At 42.9% G+C, this 19,148-nt stretch overlaps 3 long non-coding RNA genes across 3 annotated transcripts in view; 1 reads left to right on the top strand and 2 right to left on the bottom strand.

Annotated features, from left to right (window-relative positions):
* The window catches only part of LOC143415869 (uncharacterized), a 130,370-nt gene that overhangs the window by 51,553 nt on the left and 59,669 nt on the right, over positions 1-19,148 (bottom strand). The window lies entirely within an intron of this gene.
* LOC143415866 (uncharacterized) overlaps positions 1-19,148 on the top strand; it is a 350,735-nt gene that overhangs the window by 311,895 nt on the left and 19,692 nt on the right. The window lies entirely within an intron of this gene.
* Positions 45-17,726, bottom strand: LOC143416010 (uncharacterized). Its single transcript, XR_013096432.1, has 3 exons — positions 17,651-17,726; positions 3,755-3,860; positions 45-438 (listed from the first exon to the last, which is right to left on the bottom strand). It is a non-coding gene; the product is annotated as an uncharacterized LOC143416010 (long non-coding RNA).

Here is a 19,148-nt window from a genome sequence, read left to right as displayed (position 1 = left end):
AAAAGCTCTGCCACACTGATCACAGCTGTACGCTTTAATTCCAGAGTGGGTAACTAGATGTTTCTGTAAGTTGCTACTGTCAGTAAAAGCTCTGCCACACTGATCACAGCTGTACGCTTTAACTCCACTGTGGATGAGTTGGTGTTTTTTTAGGGAACCCTTGAAGGAAAAAGACTTTCCACACAAGTCACAGCTGAACGGTCTCTCTCCAGTGTGGATGACCTGATGCTGTTTTAGTTTAGCCCTCACAGTAAAACCCTTCCCACACAAGTGACAGCTGAACGGTCTCTCTCCAGTGTGGATGACCTGATGCTGTTTTAGTGAAGCCCTCACAGTAAAACCCTTCCCACACTCGTCACAGGTGTGTTTTTTCTCTCCCTTTCTTCTGTGAGGTTTGTCGGCCTCCTGAGAGCGCTGACTTCTGGCTCCATGTTGGTCCTGCAGTGACAGAGATACAAACAGAGGCAGTGAGTGAAATGCAGTCGTGGAACAAACTCAACCTTCAAACTCCATTAACACTAGTTTTAAACCTGAAGGTGGAGCGTGGCACCAAACACCTTAAAGGTCTCTTATCCCCACCTGCTGGTAGTTCTAACACATTACATCCAACCTGCTGTTAAAGATAATTCATGACTGTTCAAACACTAAAATCATGCCCATCCCTCCTGATTGTACACACACACACACACACACACACACACACACAATTTTATAATTTAGATTATTTTGTTGTTTCCTATTACATATTTCTATAATTTGTATAGATTTATACAGAATTATTCAGTGATAATAAATCCTATGTTTGTTTATTCTAAAGGAACCCCGTTAGCTTCCACAACAGATGTTGCTCGTCTTCCGTCAAATACTCACATAAAATATTACACAATAAAGTGGATTCAAGATATCCACATAATTTCACTCTTACATCCACAGTGAGGTTTCACAATTGTTCAAATATAAGCAATCAATAATAATAATAATAATAATATCAATAACATTGAGGCACATTACACAAATTTCAAAAACAAATCATGTCTTACAATATTTACAACAACTAAAAGCTCTGTAAATCGGCTTTTAAGTCTTCATTGAAGTTTTGAATAATTCTCTAATTTTTTAAGGCAACTTATTCCACTTAAAAGTTGCTCTAAATGTAACAGTTTTACAAAACGTTACTTTTAACTCGAGCATTTACTAAATTGCAGCTTGTTGAAAACTGTGTAATATGATGATGTATTTCATCTGGATACTGCAGCTGAGCAGAATAAATGTGGTGTGTTTAACAGAATTGCTTTCTTTAGAACTACAAGTAAGCCATAGAATATTTTAGCCTGTACAGGAAGCCAAGAAAGGTTATTATGCATTTTATCAATATTAGTATAGTATGAACATCTTCACACTAATCTGGACGCCTTATTCTGGACTAACTGAAGTCTGTTAAGATCTGTCTTATTAGCTGCTGACCAACTGATTGAACAATACTCCAGATGAGACATTACTAGTGCATTAATGACATCTTTCATAACGAAGAAGTGATACACAAAGAGCATTTCATAGCCATAGCTATGCCTTGTCGGCAGAGTTATGTGACATTAGTGATGTTTGTACTTTCAGCGTTAACTTGGTTTTAAAGCCTTTAAAATATATGCCGTTCAATAGTCGACCTTAATCTGACAGAGAATGTGATGATTTTGTGGATAATTAAAGTCAGTCATATATCCACAAACACAACAAGCTGAAAGTCAGTGATGCTGCTCGGTTTGCAGTCCTGAACATCACGGCACAAGCAGGATTCACTGCACTGTTAATGTTAGCTGTGTTATATTGCTGCCTCTGTTCGCTGGTGTCGAGCCAAACGCACTTTAACGTGTGTTTGAACGAGCTGACGGTTCACTCGTTAAGCTGAAAGAAAGATGCTTTAATCACAGCAGTCACACATGTGTCCACTGCACCATCTGGAACTCTTCTTGTTTACACTCGTAATAACACAAACACTAAATCCTGCTTCTCTGGTGCTGTTGTGTAGCAGTGTGTACACCTGAGACTGTCACCTGTGTCTGTCCTGCACTCTCTCTCTGTTTCTTTCTCTCTGATTGTGGAATAAAAGTATGAACGTGTGTTTATAAGTTACACTTGTGTTTGAATCCTGCAGCTTATCACACATTTGATTTCCATGTGTGACGACTGCAAATGTCCAGAGTGAGGACAGACTGAGGGAGCCACTGCTGCACATCATCTGTGAGGCTTTGCAGCCCTGATGATCCACCAGGACAAACTCAGCAGTGTGTGAGGAAGAGGAGGAGGAAGAGCCAGCAGCAGCTGACAGATGGAGAGAATAGACAGACTGTTCCCTGTTTGTGAAGGACTGCTAGGAAAGTTTAACATAACTGTCTGTGCTGAATCAGTCTTATTAGGTAATGTTCAAATAATGTGATCATCCCAGTGTTTCCAGTGTGGGAGAAAGTACTCGGGGCCTTCAAGTTACACACTATGAAAGGCAGCAACAAGTTTAATGTTCAGAAACCTAAAGTCTGTATCAGCAGCAGAATGGAGCTAAAAATAAATGTTGGTTTCAGTTCTATGAAGCTTTGAGTATTTTGGATCAGTAGCTGCTGTGTTTGTTGCATCATATTGCTGTAACTGTTTATATGCTTTATATATTCTGAGCTAAGTTGATCTATAGTGTTACATCATATTCTATAAGGATGTTATGTGTTTGTAGACTTTCTGCCCAGTTTGACCCATTTAGCAGACGTCAGCCTGTTTAAGGCTCTGATATCTATTCTGTGTGACTTAAAGCAGTTATGACATGGTCTGATTTTCTCACCCAATAAAGGAATATTTCATATATCAGTCTACTCTTCATTCTATCAGACACAGTTATCACAGCTCCTACATTTGCTTTTTACACATATATGTAAGCATTGAGCCACATTTAGTACCAACATGTTCTCCTTCATTTCTGTCAAACAAAGCTGTATGAAACGTTTCCAGCTGTTAGTATCATGGTTGCTAGGAAACCTGGGCAGCGCGACGGAGGCTAGACGTCCCATTTCACGAGCCTACGAGCCTCGCACTTCGGCCTTAGCGGTCTTTGAGTACGCGGCCCTTGAGGACTTTAAAGCTGCAGAACCTGAATCGGGATACAGCCATGATGATCTCCAGCCTCGTGCTCGCCAACATTCTCACCTGAGTTAAGAAGACGATCACTGAAATGGTCTCAGCAGGTCCTTTGATGACAGCAATGAAATGCAGTGGTAAGGCTTTTTGGGGATTAAGTTCGTTTTCATGGCAAAGAAGGACGATGCAGTTCATCTGATCACTCCTCATAACATTCTGGAGTGCAGGCAAAATGCTATTATAAAAACTTAAGCAGCAACTTCTCCAGGTTCCAATATTTATGCAATTCTCAAACCTTTTGGCCACGACTGTATAACCTCTTCTGAAGTTTAGTGGATATTATACATGGTTATGCTCAGGATGTGTCGGCCAGTTTCCACTGGAAACGCCTTTTGGTTAAACTGTCAGCGAGGAATTTGCATTTGCACTGTTACATTTTTATATAACTTTAATGCACATAAACAACAGCTGCTTGTTTCAGTGAAAATACATTGATGGGTTTTTAATAAAGTTGTGGAGCTGTAAAGTATTTTGTCTGGTGTCAATTCTATCGTCAGCTACATCGTTATGGCAAATGTTCAAATGTATATGGTGATAAATATCTTTGGTCATATGGTCCTGCTCTGTCTGTCACCTTCTGTGTTGAGCTCATTGTTTCCTCTGTAGTGGCTGAGCTGAGTCCAAGTAGCTGAAAATGTTCCTCTGCTGCTCCGTCAGACTCTCCTCCTCCTGCTGATCAGCTGGGACACAAAACAGATCTTTGTTAGGCTCCACACTGCACTGAAGAGTCAAAGTGTCTCATATGTTCATCTGACAAGTGAAAGAACACATTTTTGTTTCCCGAGGTGGGCAACTTGTTGGAAACAAACACAAAAGCTTTGAGCACTGATACCTGCCATTGCTGGCATTGAAAAATGCAATGCCAGCAATGTGGATTGTCAAGACTCAAACCAATCATCAAGCAAAGACAACAGGGATCATTTGTTTCTGTTTATTTAGCATTCACAGCATTTGTAGTTGCCTTCTGTGCAGGGGAAGTCCACGCACACTGTGTGGTACCGCCATCCGCAGAAGGTGCATTCAACCTCTGTAAGAGAAACGAGATTGTCTGAGACTGAAATGATATTCACTAAAGAAGTGGTGATTTGTAAAACTTCAAGTGTATGATAAGGTGAAAACAAATACACAACTGTATGTCATGTAGTTGAAGGTTTTTTTTCCTTTGGAAGACCGGAAAACACTGAAAGTTACAAATTAGTCCTTTATTTATCCAGGTAAAAAAAAATCTCATTGAGATTAAAAATCTCATTTCCAAGAGAGACCTGGCGTCATGGCAACACAAGTCACATACCACACAGGTATATAACATTTAAAACAAACACAATATCCCAACATGTGTAACAAATGTATTGTGCTTGAAACAAATTCAGAATAGGTGATAAAGCAGCTGCACATGTGTGTCACGAGTAAATCTGGCTGTATAACAAACAGAAACAAGTGATCCTGCTGTCTTTGCTCAATGGTTGGTTTGAGTCTTGACAATCCACATTGCTGCCATCTTTCAATATGTTTGAATGCACCAGTGTAAGTGCAGCCACTCAGACTCAATGTGTTCATAGAAACAGGTGCAGATGTGTCACGAGTTCATCCAGCAGTAGCTATGGCACTTGGCCACAGTGGACTGACCTGCATTCGAGACTGCTCCAGCTGCTCTGTGACAGTCAGTAGATCTGCTACAAATTAGAGATGGCACGATACCACTTTTTTATGTCCGATACCGATATCATAAATTTGGATATCTGCCGATACCGATATGAATCTGATATAGTGTTTTTTAATCAACAAAACTGTTTTTTAAAATATCTTGCTGCATTTTGCAAGTCTGCAAGTTCATACTCAAGTTTAAAACAACAACTACACTAAAGCTATTCTGTTATACCTGTATACAAAAAAAATATTTCATAGTTCAGCAATACTGATCAATCTAATAAACTTAAACCTACACCATCCTCCCTATTCTGGTATTTTAAAGAGTACTTAGCGTAAATATTAAGCAACCTAACTAATAGGGTTCCAACTCCAAGCAACAACAAAAATAAATAAATAAAAAATAGGGAACCACCCCTCACGCGCCACCTCATGATGCTTAATCGACGTAATCAACCTTAATTTGATGCAGTGTGGAAAAAAAATGCACAGAAATCAATTATTTTTCAAGAAATATTAAATAGATTCAACATCTTTCTTCAACAAAATTGCAGACTGCACAGATGGTACCTTCCCAAAGGAAAAAGTACTATAGCTTACTAGGGTATATATATTAGACTTAATAGTCACAGTAATTGACTTCTATTCATTTTACATCAAATTAAAACTTTGGGTGTCAGATAAGTATTTATTAAAAGCTCGACATTTTAAATGAGAATAAGAAAGAAAAGTCTGTCTTTGTGCCCCCTTTTCCCTGTTAATGCCCTATCGGCCCCCCTGGCTAAACTTTGCTAGATCCGTCCCTGCACAGTTACCAGCGTCAGCTACGTAGTAAAAGATCCTGGTGTAGCAAGTAATATTAAATAAATTGTAACAACAGCTTATCAAGCTTAAACGTGCTGCTGTTGTTCAGCCGCTGGTTTCCTCTTTCTGGTGCAAAGTGGGCCAAAAACAAACAAGAGAGACGGACTCGAGACAGAAAAGCCGATCAGCTGATCATTAAGCGAGAGGCAGTCGCTTGTTAAGCTTAACGTGGGAATGCTTTACAAACATTCAGAGATGGACTTACACACTTGCTTTACTTCTCTCGGGATAATGTGGGGATGAACAAAAAGTATTTGACCAGCATAATATAATCTGCAGTATGATCATTGCTTTAACAATGTAACAGATAGCTTTGAGATGGCCTTAAGATGTTTATGATGATGTTAACTTTGTATTTCAGGTGCAGTTATAACTATTTTATACATATTGCATATCTGTGCTTATTTGAGTTGATGTTCAGGTTCTTTAAAGGCCGTAAGCCTCACTGACGTGACTGTTCAGGTGATACATGCTGAGGGAAAACTAGAACATAGAAGGAATTGCAATACATGCTTACAAAACACTTATATCAGTTTATTTTATTATCTTTTATATGTTCATATTCTTGTATTAAGCTTTTAGTAGGGGTTCTTGATTAAAACATTTATTTAGTAGAAGACATACACATAGTCTCAGTGAGCCTCTGGTCTGGTAAAAGGTCAGAAGTGCGAGAGGTGACATCGAGGCTGAGTGAGGTCGTGACACACACACTTTAAATTAGATTTATTTAGAGGATGTTTGGCTGTAACTGCAAAATTGTCTTGGTAAAAGAGGAACCGTTTCTTGGTGTCTCGGCAAGAAAGAGGAATAGGATAAGAACTGAAAGGTACACAGGAAGTGCCAGCCATGAAAATAGACGATGATGTTCTGTGTAAAAGGTCATTGTGGTGTTGATTTGACGTATGTATAAAATGTATCTGTGACGCATGAAGGGGCGTCAGTAAACAAACCCTGATGTTATAAAATAATTGTTTGTGCCTTAGTAAGTCGAAGATCAATTGCTGTTTTCAGTGATCTTCCCACGTGTGAATTAAAATCTTCGTTTGACTTCACCCGGCCGGACCAGTGTGGTTATTTTTCGATCACCTCTTGTACCCTTCCTCAATTTTTGAATCTTAATATTTGGGGGCTTCGTCCGGTGGTTGAGTAAGGGAGAAAAGTGGAGGTGTGAGCGGTGGTCCGAGGTGGTCAGACGGGCAGACATGAATTCCAGTGGTTGAAGTGAGTGGGCATAAGCCGGCTTATCCAAAAGGTAAGGCACTACCTGTTGAATTATTTCCAAAGTGTGCCAAATTGGACATGATAAAATTTAAGTCCACTCACTGAAGTTACTGGTGGATGTCTGTTTTGATTTTGATGAAAATCTCATGAGTTGATGCAGTTAGAGTTCTGCTAAGAAGAAATGAAAGTAGTTAAGAGTCTGATAAGAAAAGTTTAAATACTGGGTTGAAGTCCCAAAGAAATTGAGTTAGAGTCTCAAGTAGTTTGGTAGGGAATTGGTTATTTTGTTGGTTAGAGTCCAAATTTGGTCATAAGAGTGGACCTGAGCGGTCAAATTGACCACTAGGTTGCACCTGCCTCAGTTATACACTTGTTTCGGGTGTTGATTGTTGTTTCAAAGTATTATAAATTATTCTAGAACGGCAGTTCGAGTCTGCTAGGAAGCGCAGAGCCCGGAGGTTACGCTCCCTCCTTGTCGTGGACGCGCGACATTGACCTCTCGGCGAAGAGGGATAGTTCAGTGTGGCTTAACTGTGGGGTACAGGGCATCCTGGAATTAAGCTAGGAGTTAGAGTCTCCTTACCGTTTGGAACGGTATCTGCGCTTTTTTGGGCAGCAAAGGTTGGACCTTGGGTGTTGGACACTTTTAAATTGAGTTAGGGATTTTAAGAGATGAGGCCAGAAACAGTTAAAGTCTTGATACTGGTTAATTGATCGCAAAAAACTCAGGGAGTTTATCGGTTAGACTGTTATGTTAAATTTGTCGAAATTCGATAGGTGTTAAAAGGTTTAAAATCTGTGCAGTTGTAAATATAAGACGTCTCTGTAATAAAAAAAAAAGATCTCTGTGGGTGGAGTCAGCAATGCACTGACTGCCTGCTGCTATTCTTAGATGAAGAGTGTGTGTGCATGCAAATGAGGCAGCTGATGCAGAGCGCATGAGAGGACTATGCTTTCGGTTTTGTGTGTCATTCAGCTCTATAACTATTGTTTGCAAATGTGGATAAATGTCTGCAATTAAAATGCTGGCTTAGTAAATAATAACATTGTAAATATATGAATGGTGACAGCGTTTCAAAATAGAATATAAGAATTGTTTGTGTTTAAAACCAACGTTTAGGTAAGAAGATTTAAGGTGGATTTGAAGGCATTAACAAAAATAAAAGGGTTACAGTCTGCAAGTGTTGTTAATTCATGAGCTGACTGGATGCAGAGTAAGTGGAGTGGTCATCCTGAGAATCTCCCCATGAGTTTTCGGTGTGCATAGAAATTGAGGAGGCTGAACTGGAAGCCTGCCTGGGTCGTTGTTTTTGTTTATTTGAGGGTCTGCTGGAAGTTTGTGAAAACGACCACCTTGATATGTGGGAGCCTTCTCGGGCAGCGATTTTTTTGTTAAACATGTGGCAGGCTGCGCAAAATGGAGAAAGCTTTGACATAATGACATAAAGGTGATTTCTTGGTTTTAGATTTATTAGTACGGGACAAGTTGAGGGACCCTTGAGGGTGTGTTGCTGTAAAGTATGTAAGGGACGCGCAGCGCCGTTAATGGGTTTAAAATAAATGAAAAAACACTAATCCGAGGAACTATTGGAGAGGTAAGTATACGGAGGTGAGCGCGTTGCGCATAAGGGTTGCTGGTGTCATATATTAACACTTTGAGGGCGAATAATTTTGATTGAGTGTCAACGCTTGAGAACGCGAGGACAGCCTCTAAAGTGCTGGGTTAAACTTTGTGTGTCACCGAGCAGGGGAAGAGGAGCCAGTGGTTGCGAGAACAGCGAGACGAAGACTGAAACCGAAAGTTAAGCGTGTCTGGGTGACCTAGACCTAGAAAGTGGAGTCGACCAACGCCGTTGGAAGAGGTAAGTCTGTGTTTCAGAGAATGGCTGACAGCTCGGGTGCGACACCTAGTGGGAAAAGGGGATGCAAACCTCTGAAGGATCAGCTTGAACAGCTTAAGAAAGCTATTCGTTTGGCTTCCCCTGGAGTATTAAAATCAGCAGAGAAAGAGTGCCAAGCGATGGAGGTTGAGGTAAGCAAACTTATTACATCCCAACAGAAAGGGCTGGGTGATAAAATACCTCTGAGCTTGGTGTTAAAAACTGAAGGAGAAGTGTATGGACAAATGCATGAGGCCCTACGTGCGTCCATAGAGGCATTAACGGCATTGGAGGTTATAAAGCAGAGAGTAATGCAGGGAGGGCCAGAAGAGGAGAATGAAGACCGTGCGACGTCATCAGAAGAAGAAGACGATGAGGAGGACGAAGATGGAGGAGCTGAACCCCAACCAAGTACAAGCCTAATTTTGAGGAAAAGAAGTGTGAAGAGAGACCAAGCACAGAGACGGCCCATATTTAAGAGCTCAAAGAGTAGAAAAGTGAGTTTTGAACAAGGAGCTCCTGACCCTGGTTTAAGTCTGCCTCTAATAGCAGGTCCAAAGAACGAACCAGTTTATCGCGCCTATAAGGTGAGAGATTTGGAAGCATTGGTTAAACAACTTCCACCAATAACCAAGGGAGAACATTGGGAAGGAGAAGAATTAGCGCTGGGCGATTTTCGCGCTTTGGCCGGACGTTGTATGCTGGGTGGTGGGTTAGCAGATGTAGAGCAGATAGCTCAAACAACCAGATATGCAAATGACCTGCAATATCATGAGGTGCAGAATGACTTAGCAGATGCAGTCCGAGAGAAGTACCCAACTCCTAACTCTGGAGCCATTCCAAAAATTATTTGGGATCCCAAAAACACACCCAGAGAGTGTTTAGCTAAAGCAAAGGAACAATGGTTGTTAGGAACAGGAATACATCCGGGGAAGGAGGGTGAAAGTAGAGCGTGGTTTCGTTCGGCAGTGCTGGCAGGGCTGCCCAACCAGGTTGCAGTTGACTTGGAAAAGAACCCAGATTTTGCCGTTGCAGACTCGGTGCAGTGGGATAGACATGTGACCCACAGACTTCAGCAGGAACAGGATTTGGCAAACAAACAAAAGAAAGAGTTGGAGGAAGTCCAGGCGTGGCTGGTTAAGTTGCAGCTGGCAGAAGCAAAAAACAAAGCAGGAGACAGAAAGAAAGAGGATAAAGAGAGCGCAAGGAAAATAATGGTGGCAAGGCCTCAGCCCGATCCTGTGCCTGACTTGCCAGATCAGGATCCGGGTCTCTACCCTGATGACCGTTGGCCCGCCAATGCACCAAGGCAGCGTCAACCAGTAGGGAATTGGGGGACCGGTGGACCGCAGAGAGGGCGTGGTGGATCCGTGAGGGGAGGACAAAGGGCTCGGAATCCAGGGAATCCTAACAATGTGTCTTGGACTGCCTGTTACAGCTGTGGAGCAGAAGGACACTGGTCCCGAGAATGTCCTGAATCGCAGCGAAATTATCAGAGGCGAGGCTATCAATCCCAGGCACGAGGAGGCCCAAGACAAAGAGCTGCTTACAGGGGAGCACATCAAGCTCCAAACCCGAATGCAGCACCAGCCGCCCAGTACCCAGTAGCTGACTGGGGCTGGGAGAGGGAGCAATACTGACGGAGCCCGGAGAAACTGAACAGCGTGGGGGGCGGCAGAACCCATGCTGTCAATGACCGTGGAAGGCACTGAATTGCCCTTCCTGGTGGATACTGGAGCAACATACTCAACACTGAAAGACACACCAGACAGTGCGACACTCTCCTGTCACACAGTTAATGTGGTAGGCTTTTCCGGGATTCCAATGACACTGCCATTGACAGGTCCAGCATTGACACAGCTGGGAAAACAGACTTTGAAACACCAATATGTGGTGTCCTCACAGGTGCCTGCAAATCTCATGGGCAGGGACCTGCTTGTGAAACTGGGAGCCACAATCATGTGCTCACCAGATGGACTGATTGTTACTCTGCCTGGAGGAAAAGAATTCCCGTGCCTGGGATCACCTTCAAAGACTCAATATCTAGTCCAGAACTCTGAACAACCCACTGCCGAAATCTACTGGGGGAGGCTGGTGGAAGAAGGCATTCTGAGACATTATCAGCTGTGGAGACCCTGGATAATGAGCCTGGCCGTCTACTCCCCTCCGCGAGATCCTTTCCACGTTACACTCTTTTATGATAGGGAAGATAACGATATCTATGGGGAACAGTTCCAGTCTGATCTTGAGGGACAGACGTGGAATGTGCGAACACATAACATTTATGTTGGACCAGAAGGTGTGGCCGCGGCTGTGAAATTTACGGATGAACAACTGCCTTGGTACAATGTGGGAGAGGATTCAGCCCCTCACATTACATTGGCGGTCCACGAGGGTCATGGGCCAAGAGATCTGGGACCAATGGTCAAGCGGGTGCTGGACAATGCATGCTGGCAAAGCACCCAAATTCCAAATGTCTGGTATGCACCAAAATGTAAAATATATCGCATAACTTGTTTGTCCAACGATGCAGTGATCTTAGAACATAAAGAAATCTCCAGAATACATGGCAGGGAAAGAATGGATCATCCTGATGCAGTAGCTGAGCTCTCAAAATTGCCTGGTACTTTGTGGTCCGCAGGGCCCACAGATGTAGGTTTGGCTAACTGTTCGCCTGTCCTGTTCCAGCTGAAGTCTGACATAACAATTAACAGACCACAATATAAGCACAAAACTGAAGCAGAAGAAGGTATAGCTGAAACCATTGAAGGGCTGTGGAAAGCAGGAGTGCTTGAGCCCTCATGGTCATTTTGGAACACACCTATTTTGCCAGTGGAAAAACATGGGACAGGGAAGTACCGTATGGCACATGATTTGAGAGCAATAAATGCCATACTGAGGACTGACACTGTGCCTGTACCAAATCCCTACACAGCTCTGACCGAAATTACTGGGGACCAAAAGTGGTTCACATGTATTGACCTAGCGAATGCATTCTTTTGTCTCCCACTGCACGAGTCACTCAGAGACATTTTCTCTTTCACATACAGAGGCCGGAAATTTAGGTACACACGCCTACCACAAGGCTTTGCACTCTCACCAGCCCCGTCAGCAGCGGCCTGTACGGCAGCATCGCTCGTGGTGTTGAACAGATTGGCGGAGTGTGGCTTCAAAGTGAGCAAAGAAAAACTGCAGTTGGTCCGGCCAGAGGTAACATTCCTGGGCCGGGTGATCGCACACAGATCAGTGGGGTTAATGAACACACACAGGGACCAAATTCTGACACATCCAAAACCAAGAACTGTGAAGGAGTTGCTTTCCTTTCTTGGCTTGACAGGTTACAGCAGGCAGTTCATTCCGAACTAGGCGGGTAAAACTGCCCCTTTAAGGGACCTGATCAAGAAAGTTGGTGTCCGAAATCTGAAGGCTGAGTTGCCTTGGACGCCGGACACAGAGACAGCGTTCATTTCGCTAAAACAGGATTTGTCAAGAGCCACAGATCTGGCCACACCTAACTATGATGAGGCATTTTATCTTGATGTTTCAGAAACAAAGGGAGTTGTGAATGGTGTGTTGTTTCAGAAAAAAGGGGGAGGTAGGGATGTACTTGTGTATGTCAGCATAAGATTAAATTCAACAGAAGCAAGGCATCCCACATGCACACAACACGCAGCAGGAGTAGCAAAGATAATTCAGAAAACAGCACACATAGTGAGGGAACACCCACTGAAAGTGCTTACCACACACAGTGTAGTGGCCTATGTGAACTCACAGGTATTCACAATGACTCCACTGACGCAACAAAGGTTGAGCAAAATTTTAGAGGCGCCAAATTTGATATTCACACATGAAGGAATAAATATGGCAGACCTAATGGGGTCAGGAGAACCACATGACTGTATTAAGAAAGCCCAGGTTGAAGGAAAAATCAGGGAAGACCTAAAGGCAGAGCCCATACTTGGAGCTGAGGATTGGTTCACAGATGGATGCTGCCACAGAGATGAAGAAGGGAGAGCGGGCTATGCAGTAGTCTGTAGAGTAGGAACTGAGTTTCAGGTGAAAGAAGCAGGAAAAATTGAGGGACAACAGTCGGCCCAGAGAGCTGAAGTGATAGCCCTAACTCGAGCCCTGAGGTTGGCTAAAAACATGAGAGTGAACATCTACACTGACTCAGCATATGCGTTTGGAGCAGCTCATGTGGAACTGGCTCAGTGGAAGAGAGCCGGGTTCAGAACGGCCACTAATGCACCCATCTGTCACAAAAAGGAAATGGAGGAACTGGAAAAGGCCCTGGAGGACCCAGACGAGGTAAGTATTATGAAATGCAAAGGCCACTCACAAGCAGACAGTATGGTGGCAAGAGGAAATCAGAAAGCTGATGAAGCCGCAAAGGAAGCAGCGGGCTACAAAGGACAGAGACAACTGGTGCAGGTAACCCCAGAAGAGGAGGTTAGCACTAACAGCATGGAAGAAGTTAGACAGGCTCAGGAGGAGACATCCCCAGAGGAAAAGGGGGTGTGGGAAAACAAAGGAGCCTGGCAAGATGGCGGTTTGTGGAGGGGGCCAGATGGGCGTCCCGCGTTAACGGCCAAAATGGCGGAACAAAAGGTGAATGAGGCTCACGGGCTTGGTCACGTGGGAGTGAAACAGATGGAGAGAAATTTGTGCCGATGGTGGCATCCTGATTTGAGAAGGATGATACTGGAAAAGGCCAGAACGTGCCTAATTTGTGGGGCACACAACCCAAAGCCAGCAGTAAAACCTGAAGCTGGTAAGTTTCTCATGCCAGAAAGGCCAGGAGAAGAGGTCGTGATTGATTATACCGACATGATTGATACAGGCCCAGGTGGGGTGAGGTATTTGTTGGTGTGTGTGGATGTTCTGACTGGATGGCCCGAAGCATGGGCGACCAAACGTGAAGACGCGAAAAGTGTGATTAAGTGCTTAATCAATCATTACATTCCAAGGCATGGGTTTCCCAAGAGAATTAGATCAGACAATGGTACTCACTTCAAGAATAAAGATTTGCAAGAGGTAGAGAGGATGTTGGGAGTGCAACATAAGTTCGGGACGGTCTATCATCCTCAATCTCAAGGAAAGGTAGAGAGGATGAACCTAAATTTGAAAAACAAGTTGGCTAAAATCTGTGCGCAGACAGGGCTAAATTGGGTCGCAGCCCTGCCCATTGCTTTGATGACCATAAGATGTTCTGTTAACCAATCCACAGGTTTCACCCCTTATGAGCTGCTGACTGGGAGACAGTTTCCAGCACCCTAGACAGTGGTCCCGGTGGAGCAGCCCAGGACAAGCAACAGGTCTCATGCAGAATGTTTTGATGAGTTGAAGGCTCTTGTGTCCAGCTTTACAAAACAGGTCACTTGTGAGAGATCCACGGGGAACGGAGAGGTCCCGGACGCAAAGGCAGTGTGGCTGAAGGTCATTAAGCGAAAGTGGAAGGAGCCCTGCTGGACTGGTCCGTATGAGGTGACCGCCCGGCTACAGCAGTCCAGCTGAAAGGGAAAGGCGACACCTGGTACCACTGGTCGCAGTGTGCACCCGCACACGAGAGCTTGGTGGAGGAAAATTCGTCTTCAAAGAACGCAGGTGTCAAGGAACAGAGGCAGAATAAACCTCTTCACCTGTGCAACGGGCCGACCAGTAGTCCACCTGGAAGGCCGAAGAAAGAAGAGCAGCCTAGGAGGAGATCGCCGCGCCTACAGAAAGGAGTGGTAACAAATTGAGAGTTTGAAAAGGGGTGGTTTAAATAAAAAGAGTAAAAAAAAGGGAAAGTGGAAGGGGCTTGCTCTGTCAATTATGTTGTCTCTATCTGTATTGGTGGGTATTTTGGTGACCTGTGGTTGTTGTCTCATTCCTTGTGCCCGAAGGTTGGTAGAGAAAGTGATTGTAAAGGCAGTGGACCCTGGGGCGGTGGCCCCTATGTCCATGATGCCGATGATGGATCTGGAGGTAGCCGAGTGGACTGAGGAGTGAACAACAACGGGGATTGTGGGGATGAACAAAAAGTATTTGACCAGCATAATATAATCTGCAGTATGATCATTGCTTTAACAATGTAACAGATAGCTTTGAGATGGCCTTAAGATGTTTATGATGATGTTAACTTTGTATTTCAGATGCAGTTATAACTATTTTATACATATTGCATATCTGTGCTTATTTGAGTTGATGTTCAGGTTCTTTAAAGGTCGTAAGCCTCACTGACGTGACTGTTCAGGTGATACATGCTGAGGGAAAACTAGAACATAGAAGGAATTGCAATACATGCTTACAAAACACTTATATCAGTTTATTTTATTATCTTTTATATGTTCATATTCTTGTATTAAGCTTTTAGTAGGGGTTCTTGATTAAAACATTTATTTAGTAGAAGACATACACATAGTCTCAGTGAGCCTCTGGTCTGGTAAAAGGTCAGAAGTGCGAGAGGTGACATCGAGGCTGAGTGAGGTCGTGACACACACACTTTAAATTAGATTTATTTAGAGGATGTTTGGCTGTAACTGCAAAATTGTCTTGGTAAAAGAGGAACCGTTTCTTGGTGTCTCGGCAAGAAAGAGGAATAGGATAAGAACTGAAAGGTACACAGGAAGTGCCAGCCATGAAAATAGACGATGATGTTCTGTGTAAAAGGTCATTGTGGTGTTGATTTGACGTATGTATAAAATGTATCTGTGACGCATGAAGGGGCGTCAGTAAACAAACCCTGATGTTATAAAATAATTGTTTGTGCCTTAGTAAGTCGAAGATCAATTGCTGTTTTCAGTGATCTTCCCACGTGTGAATTAAAATCTTCGTTTGACTTCACCCGGCCGGACCAGTGTGGTTATTTTTCGATCACCTCTTGTACCCTTCCTCAATTTTTGAATCTTAATAATAACTTTGTCGGAGATGAAATGCTGGGTTGCTAGCGAAGCTCCACATGCTATCCAGACTACCGACAGGTCCCGCATGCCACAGCCGCTCTATCACGTGATGCATACTGCTCCGACGTGCTAACGTTCTGAGGCGAGTTACGGCGTGTTGCAAGTTTTGTGAGGTGCTTTCGTGATATTTAATGGATCGGATTACATTTTTTATTTTTCTCCGATATCCGATCCAGTAATTTAGGTCAGTATCGGACCGATACCGATACGTAATATTGGATCGGTCCATCTCTACTACAAATTGCAGATCATATGCAAGTTTTGAAATGACATTATAAATATTCCTAACTTAGCCACGGCAGCCATGTTGATGTATTACCTATATTGGTATCACTGTGGGGTTGTATACTGTTGATCTAAGGTGGAATTACCCTGTGGAAATAGGAATTTTCCATTTTAGAGCATTTTGAAATCACTGAAAGTTAGGTCAATTATGGACAATTTGAAAGGGCTTTTATTTTTGAAAGCAAAATCAGAATGACTTGATACTGATATGGTATCACTGTGGGGCTTTATACTGTTGATCTAAAGTGGAATTACCCTGTGGAAACAAGAATTTTTCATTTTAGAGCATTTTGAATCGTTAGAAGATTAAGTCAAATATCCGCAATTTCAAAGGGCCATTACTATGAAAAGCAAAATCAGAATGACTTGATATTGATATGGTATCACTGTGGGGCTGTATACTGTAAATATAGAGTGAAGCTATCCTGTGGAAACAGGAATTTTCCATTTTAGAGCATTTTGAAATCACTGAAAGTTAGGTCAATTATGGACAATTTAAAAAGGCTTTTATTTTGGAAGGCATAATCAGAATGACTTGATATTGATATGGTATCACTGCGGGTTTGTATACTGTTGATCTAAGGTGGAATTACCCTGTGGAAACAGAAATGTTCCATTTTAGAGCATTTTGAAATCACTGAAAGTTAGGTCAATTATGGACAATTTGAAAAGGCTTTTATTTTTTAAAGCAAAATCAGAATGACTTGATATTGATATGGTATCACTGTGGGGCTGTATACTGTTGATCTAAAGTGGAATTACCCTGTGGAAACAAGAATTTTTCATTTTAGAGCATTTTGAATCGTTAGGAGATTAAGTCAAATATCGGCAATTTCAAAGGGCCATTACTATGAAAAGCAAAATCAGAAAGAATTAATTTTGATATGGTATTACTGTGAAAAAGCCTGCGGTTGAAAAGTGTTGATACAAAGTTCAAATAGTATTTGGAAATACGACTTTTGCTTTTAAGAGCATTATGAATTCATTGAAAGAGTAGTTCAAAAATGAAGATTCACAGGGCTTTTACTTTGAAATCCAAAATAAGATGGCCTTGATAGTGACAGGGCACAATTAGGGTACAAGGCTGTGTCATATAGATGTAACATTAGAGTTTGTAAAAAAAAAAAAAAAAAGCCTAAATTATATGTTATTATGTTCTTAACATATCTGTTTATTCACTCGAAGTTGGCTTTTATTTTGAAATCCGGTTTCCACATCCATTCCCGTAATACTTTGAATACACAGGGAACGTAAAACAAACTGGAGGCTGGCTTGACATCAGTGAATGCCTCTGTTAGCTACACAGAGTTGCTCAGAGTGCTTGTGTTACACTAGCTAATCTACTCAGTCACTTTAACAGAACTATTAACATTCACATCTCACAGAACTGATTTGATTGGAGCATTACAACACGTTTGCACAGAGCATAGGAGCGCACTGACTCTGCTTCACGAGCGCTCCACCTAACGAGCGGGCTCGCGGTGCGGTCGCGCGGGACACTCCTCTGGTTTTCTCCCGTGTTTACATATAAATAACTTTGGCGGACCGCCTTAACTCTCCCATTCACATTAACGTGGGTAACCATGGTGACAATAAACAACATTTTCGGTGCGAGCACCGTGTACCGACCTGTAAAAGCAGGTGAAGAGCAGAGTAAGGAAGACACGATGCGTCTCTGCTTTCCTCCAGAACGTGTCTGAGGAAGCAGCGGAAGGTGGGCTCCACTTACTGCTCCCCGAAACCCCGGAGCAAGCACCAAAGTTCCGCCCTCACTGCTTTCTAACATAAAATGAATCCCTGTTACATGGATTTTCTATCCTCTTAAAGAAACTGAAAATAAATACATATAGCAATGAAAAATGTCCCGTTACATGAGTGTTTTACACAAAATAATATTCATGTGGTCATTCCCTCACAGGGGTGCCACAACTACACTGCTGTTTTGACAGAGACACAGTGTGTTTATCTAACTTGGCTGAAGCCAAAGTTCTCCAGACAAATTCAGTCTGTTTCTGCCAAGTGTGAACTCACTGGATGAGCGCCAGATACACAGAATCAAAAAGGGATAAATTACTTTTCTTATGTCATGTTCCCGTCACAAACTGGCTCAAGGAGAGGGGAAGCAGGAGTCCACAGATGAAATGTTCCTATAAATAAAGTGGAATTTATTCAAACTTTACCAAAACTTCAACACATCAAATACAAGCAGTTCAGCAGGGAGTGGATGTGTGTTGCATGTGCCAGGTGGATGCAGAGAGAGGCCAGGGCCACGTTCAAACCTGAACACGCTGCACAGTGTTTTGTTCCATTTGTTAGGGATGAATGAAATGCTTCCTTGAAAGGATGTGTGCAGTCACCAGTGGGCGTGGAAGCATGTGCGCCCTCATTTGGTGGGTGTGCAAGAAAAGTCATCCTGTCACACAGCAATGCCTACATAAATCACACCACTCTGCTTAAAATAATAATGTTTAGTGAAGCAGGTGAAGCAAAGGGCTGCTTTTAATAGGCTGGGAGACCCAGGTGTGCTGCTTTAGCTGCTGAGCCTCTTATGACAGAACAGCGGAGAGTGGTAAGAAGGGAGGAGGGGGTCTGGCTGTGTTTGTGAACGATAGATGGTGTAACTCTGGGCATTTCTCTATCAAAGAGACGCTATGCTGTAAGGACATTGAGCTGCTAGCGGTTAGCATGAGACCGTACTATCTACCACGAGAGTTTACACACGTGATTATGATAGCTGTGTATGTCCCGCCCTCTGCTAACGCTGCAGCAGCCTGTGAGGTCCTGCACACTGTAACCAGCAGACTCCAAACACAGCACCCTCAGGCCCTTTTCCTGATCTCTGGGGACTTTAAAGATGATGTAACCATTTAATTATGGTTACATAATGAATTATGTAATTAATTATGCAAAATGCAAAACGCTCAGCTGTGTCTCCAATCAAAGCTCTGTAACTTCAGAGGTGATGTTCATATGTTGACTAATGGTTTTCTTTCATTTTTGATGTACTGCAGAATATTTGTATAAAATCCAGGCCAGGAAAATCTCCTTCATGTGTTTCTGTGTTTTGTCTTCAGCTACGTTGACACAAAGGCCTCTGCTGTGACGCTCACACCTTTGATAAAGTCTG

Source organism: Maylandia zebra, unplaced genomic scaffold (genome assembly GCF_041146795.1).
Source record: "Maylandia zebra isolate NMK-2024a unplaced genomic scaffold, Mzebra_GT3a scaffold11, whole genome shotgun sequence".
Classification (NCBI taxonomy): domain Eukaryota; kingdom Metazoa; phylum Chordata; class Actinopteri; order Cichliformes; family Cichlidae; genus Maylandia; species Maylandia zebra.
This window is presented reverse-complemented; position numbering and strand designations above follow the sequence as displayed.